The sequence below is a fragment of the Cebus imitator genome, unplaced genomic scaffold (genome assembly GCF_001604975.1).
Source record: "Cebus imitator isolate Cc_AM_T3 unplaced genomic scaffold, Cebus_imitator-1.0 Scaffold180, whole genome shotgun sequence".
NCBI classification, from domain to species: domain Eukaryota; kingdom Metazoa; phylum Chordata; class Mammalia; order Primates; family Cebidae; genus Cebus; species Cebus imitator.
Genome location: NW_016107495.1, coordinates 1312950 through 1319085, shown reverse-complemented (window position 1 = coordinate 1319085; position 6136 = coordinate 1312950).

The window sequence follows — 6136 nt, the reverse complement described above, 5'->3', positions numbered from 1 at the left end:
CTTTGGGAGGCCAAGGCGGGTGGATCACCTGAGGCCAGGAGTTTGAGACCAGCCTGGCCAACATGCTGAAACCCCATCTCTACTAAAAATAAAAAAAATTAGCTGGGCGTGGTGGTGCATGCCTGTAATTCCAGCTACTGGGGAGGCTGAGATAGGAGAATTGCTTGAACCCAGGAAGCAGAGGTTGCAGTGAGTTGAGATCGCACCGTTGCACTCCAGCCTGGGCAACAAGAGTGAAACTCCATCTCAAAAAAAAAAAAAAAAAAAAAAAAAAAAAAAAAAAAAAAAAACTCCATCTCAAAAAAAAAAAAAAAAAAAAAAGAATTACACATACAGAGGTTTGTCTGTGACCACCCTTGTAAAATGTGATAGATGCCTGCTATGGAATACTATGTTGCTATTAGAAGCAATAAACCAATTCTATACATAGAGACACGAACATAACTAAAAAGCATACTATTGAAGGAAAAAAGAAACAAAACAACATCTCTAGCACAATGTCAGTTCAGCAAGCTAAAAACAAATCCTCACATAAACACAGTTTATTTTTAAAGGAGTCATAAATATTTAAGGACAAACATCACACTTGTTTATACAGTTTCCTCTAGGAGGGAAGGGATGGAAATGGGGATAAGTAAACATAACAGAGACTGATTATGTCAGTAGGCTACAAACAGAGAAGGATGAGTTTCGGCTCTCTGCACATGAGGTCCAATAGCACAGATTTAATACACAGAAGTCCTGGCTCTGGTGGGGCAGCTAACCCCACTAAGCCCCACCCCTCCTGCTGATTGGACTCTGTAAAGCAAACAAAAACAAGTAAATTACACAGGGACGTCAAAGCTGGGAGAAGTGACCCAAATGGGGTGAGTTTTCCAGTTCTGTCTTTTTCTCTCATGTGTGAGCAGCTTTAATTCTAGAAACTCCCTTCTTTCTGTCCAAGCAAATCAGGAAAAAAGGTTCCTGTAGACCAGAGTTGGGGAATGGGGAAGGGGGAAAGCTGGAGAGAAAGGCAAAAAACAAGAATCCCTTAAATCAGTGTATGAATCCACACAGGTCACAAGTTGACCTTAGTCATGAACGTGTGGCATGTACCCATACATACCAGCCTAGCAAAGACTTTGAAAACCAAAATGAGATTTGAACGCTAATGTGACCCAAACCAAAGCAGCAAAAGCTTGGAGAACTGAAATAAGATTGGAAACACCTGCAGAAGTCTCAGACCAGCCCCTGGGCTATTCATGTATGGGACAGCCCAAATCATCATAGCAAAGACCTAAAGGACAGAACTGAGATTTTAACCAATGCCTCCAAAAAGCAAGATAGAAATTTTGGCCTGAACCTAAAGCAGGGTCGCCTGCTAAAACAGAAACGGCAACATTCCCCAGAAGAATTATAATAGATCCCAAAATCTACACAAAAAATATTCACAATGTTGAGGATAAATTCCAAAATTACACAACACATAAAGAACCAGGAAAATGTAAGCAATTTTCCTTTTTCCTTTTTTTTTTTTTTTTTTTTTTTTTTTTTTGTTTTTTTTTTTTTTTTTTTTTTTTTTTTTTTTTGAGATGGAGTCTTGCTCTGTTGCCCATGCTAGACTGCAGTGGCACAATCTTGGCTCACTGCAACCTCCACCTCCCAGGTTCAAGCTATTCTCCTGCCTCAGCCTCCCAAGTAGCTGAGATTACAGGCATGTGCCACCATGACTGGCTAATTTCTTTGTATTTTTAGTAGAGATGGGGTTTCACCATGTTCGCCAGTTCTGGTCTTGAACTCCTGACCTCAGGTGATCCACCCACCTTGGCCTTCCAAAGTGCTGGGATTACAGGCAGAAGCCACCGTGCTCAGCCAATGTGAGCAATTTTCAAAGGAAGAGATGATCAAAACATGCCAACCCCAAGGTAATCCAGATGTTGGAACTATCAATACTTTCAGTAAAAAGTATTTCCTTATAAATTTCTTTCTTATAAAAGAAAGCACACAAGAAATGAAAGGTAGGAATCATCTGCAGAAAAAGAAACCATAAAAAAGAACCAAATGAAATCTTAGAACTGAAAAATACAATGTCTGAAATAAAAACTCATTGGATGGGTTCAGTAATGGAACCTCTGTCCAGAGGAAAGAGTCTGTGAACTTGAAGATCAATCAACAGAAATGACCCAGTCTGAAGAATAAAGAGAAAAAAAGATTGAAAAACAGTCAACAGAGCCCCCATACCAAAAGTTCTAACCTAAGTGTAGTTGTAATCCCAGAGGGAGAGGAGAAAGATACTAAGGCAGAAAAATACATTTGAAAAAAAAAATGGTGGAAAATCCCCCACACTTGGTCAAAGGTATAAATTTACAGATTCAAGGAGCTCAACAAACACCAAATAGGATAACTCAAAGAAAAATATACCAAGACACATCTTTTTGTTTGGTTTTGAAACAGAGTCTTGTTCTGTTGCCCAGTCCAGAGTACAGTGGCACATGGCTCACTGCAGCTTGAATCTCTCTGGCTCAAGTGACCCTCCCACCTCACCATACCGGACTAGCAGGGACCACAGGTGCACACCATCACGCCCACTAAATTTTTGTGTTTTTTCATAGAGATGGGGTCTTGTTGTGTTGCCCAGGCTGGTGCAAAATGCTTCATTACTATTATTATTATTATTTGAGACAGGGTCTCACTCTGTCACTCAGGCTGGAGTGTAGTGGCTCAAGCACAGCCTTCACCTCTCAGGCTTAAACAATCCTCCCACCTCAGCCTCCTCAGTAGTTGAGACCACAAATGTGTACCACCATACCCAGCTCATTCTTTTTTGGTGTGTGTAGAGACGGGGTCTCACTTTGTTGTCCAGGCTGGCCTCAAACTCCTAGGCTCAAGCAATCTTCCTACCTCAGCCTCCCAAAGTGCTGGGATTACAAGAAGGAGCCACGGTACCCAGTGAAGGCACATCTTAATGAAATTATTCAGCCAGGAAGGGGAGGGGAGAGATGGGGGGAAGGTAAAGAGAGGGAAAAAAAAAAAAAAAGAATATAAATGTATTTATTACCACTGAACTGTACACTTAAAAATAGTAAAGATGGCTCGTGCTTATAAGCCCAGCTACTCAGAAGACGCAGGAGGATTGCTTGAGGCCGGGAGTTTAAGGTCAGCCTGGACAACATAGTGAAACCTCATCTCTTAATTTTAAAAAAAAGGGGGGAGGGGGCAGGCATGGTGGCTCATGCCTATAATCCCAGCACTTTGGGAGGCCAAGATCCACTTTGGAGGATCACCTGAGCTCAGGAGTTCAAGACCAGCCAGGCCAACATGGTGAAAACCCATCTCTACTAAAAATACAAAAATTAGCCAGCTGTGGTGGCAGGCACCTGTAGTCCCAGCTATATAGGAGGCTGAGGCAGGAGAATCGCTTGAAACTGGGAGGCAGAAGTTGCAGTGAGCCGAGATCACACCACTGCACTCCAGCCTGGGCGACAGAGTGAGATTCTGTCTCAAATAAATAAATAAATAAATAAAATAAACCAAGCTGGGTGCAGTGGCTCAAGCCTGCAATCCCAGCACTTTAGGAGGCTGAGGCAGGCAGATCCCTTGATTCCAAGAATTCAAGACCAGCCTGGGAAACATGGTGAAACCCTATCTCTATTAAAAATACAAAAAATTAGCCAGGTGTGGTAGTGTGCATCTGTAGTCCCAGCTACTCAGCAGGCTGAGGTGGGAGAATCATCTGAGCCCAGAAGGAAAAGTGGGCAGAGGTTGTGCCGGTGCACTCCAGCCTGGGCAATGAGAGTTAGACCCTGTTTCAAAAAACTGTTCAAAGACAACAATTTTGTTTTAAACTAGAAAGCTTCAGAAAAGTGGCATATTACATTACAGAAAATAATTTAAATGACCATGGGTTTCTCAACAGAAACCAAGTAGACCAGAACACAGTACCGTAACTTTAAAATAAGCCAATGTAATGGTTCACATTTGTAATCCAAGCACTTTGGGAGGCCAAGGGAGGGGGACTGTTTGAGCCCACAAGTTCAAGAACAGCTTGGGCAACATAGCAAGACCCTGTCTCTACAAAAAGTAATTTTTTTTTTTTTGAGACAGAGTCTTGCTCTGTTGCCAGGTGCCAGGCTGGAGTGCAGTGGCACGATCTCGGCTCACTGCAACCTCTGCCTCCCGCGTCAAGCAATTCTCCTGCCTTAGCCTCCCGACTAGCTGGGACTACAGGCGCGCACCACCACACCCAGCTAATTTTTTTGTGTTTTTAGTAGAGATGGGGTATCACCATGTTGGCCAGGATGCTCTCCATCACTTGACCTCATGATCCGCCCACCTCAGCCTCCCAAAGTGCTGGGATTACAGGCGTCAGCCAAGGCGCCTGGCCAAAAAATAATTTTAAGAACTTAATTGAACATTTTAAAATAGCTAAAAGAGTGTAATTGGATTGTCTATACCACAAAGGATAAATGCTTGAGGGGATGGAGAAAAAGAAAAAGAAATATCCTTAAAATCTTGAGAGAAAAAAATTCGTCAATTCAGAATTCTATATCCAGTAAAAATATCCTCAGAAATAAAAAGAATTCGTTGTAAGCAGACCTGCTCCATATGAAATGCTAAAACAAATGATTCCAGCTGAAGAAAAATAATACCAGAGAGAAACTTGGATTTTTAAGAATGAAGAAAGAGCAACAGAAATGATAAATAGGCCGGGGTAGATGCCTCACACCTCTGTAATCCCAGCTACTTGGGAGGCTGAGGTGGGAGGACCACTTGAGCCCAGTAAGCAAGGAAGGTGCCACCAACTCCAGCCTGGGCATCAGAGCGAGACACGGTCTCTAAAAAAACAAGTACTGGGAGGGGCATACACTAAGCATTTATATAATCCCAAAGAGGAAATAGAGGAACAAAAAACAAGGGATAAACAGAGAACAAAAAATAAAAGGGTAGACCTATCCAACCATACCAACAATTAATTTAAATGTTTGCAGTCTAAATAATCCAATTACAAGTCAGCTATTGACAAAATTAAAAAGTGATATCCTACTACTACATGCTATCTACAAGAAGCACTCTAAAATATAAAGATATCTGTAGATTGAAAGTAAACAGATGAAAAAATTGTATCATACAATCAGCAAACATAAGAAGGTTGGAATGACTATTTCAATGTCAGATAAAACAGACTTCAAGACAAAGAGTACTCCCAGAGATAAAAAGAGACACTTCATAATGACAAAGTGTCAAATCATTGGGAAGACATAATTACCCACTGTAGGTACCTAATAATAGAGCCTCAAAGTACACAAAGCAAAAACTTGACAGAATTAAAGGGAAAAATAGACAACTCCATAATCTCAGCAGAAAATTTAAGACGTCCTCCTTTTAGCAACTGATAGAACTAGATAAAAATTCAGTAAAAGACAAAAAATGATCTGAACTACACTATTAGCTACCTTGCTCTAGTTAACATTTACACAACACTACATCTAACAACTGCAGGATATATATTCTCTTCAAGTGCACATTGTGCATTCATTAAGCTAGATCTTACGCTGGGCCATCAACTTTAACTTTTATTAAAAGGATGAAAATTACACAGTGTATTCTCTGACCACATTGAAATCAACTTAGGAATCAATAATAGGAAGATACCTACAAACAGAAAACACAAAAATATCCAAATATCTCCAGATTAAATAATCTACTTCTAAATAATTCATAGGTCAAAAATAAAATCACAAATGAAATTTGAAAATACTTTGCACTGAAAAAACAACAAAAATATGCATATCAACATCTGTAGGATGCAACTAATGCAATACTTAGAAAGAAACTTAAGGCTCTAAATGCTTATACTAGAAAAGATCTAAAATCAATGACTTAAAATTTCATCTTAAGATAACTTAAAAGGAAAAGCAAAGTAAACTAAAGAAAAGGTAAGAGGAGAAACTCATGAACTAGAAAACAGACAACAGAGGAAATGTGGTTCTTTGAAATGATCACAACATTTACAACTCTGTAACTAGACTAATCAAGAATAAAAAATACCAGTGGCTCAAGCCTGTAATCCCAGCACTTTGGGAGGCCGAGGCGGGTGGATCACGAGGTCAAGAGATCGAGACCATCCTGGTCAACATGGTGAAACCCCGTCTCTACT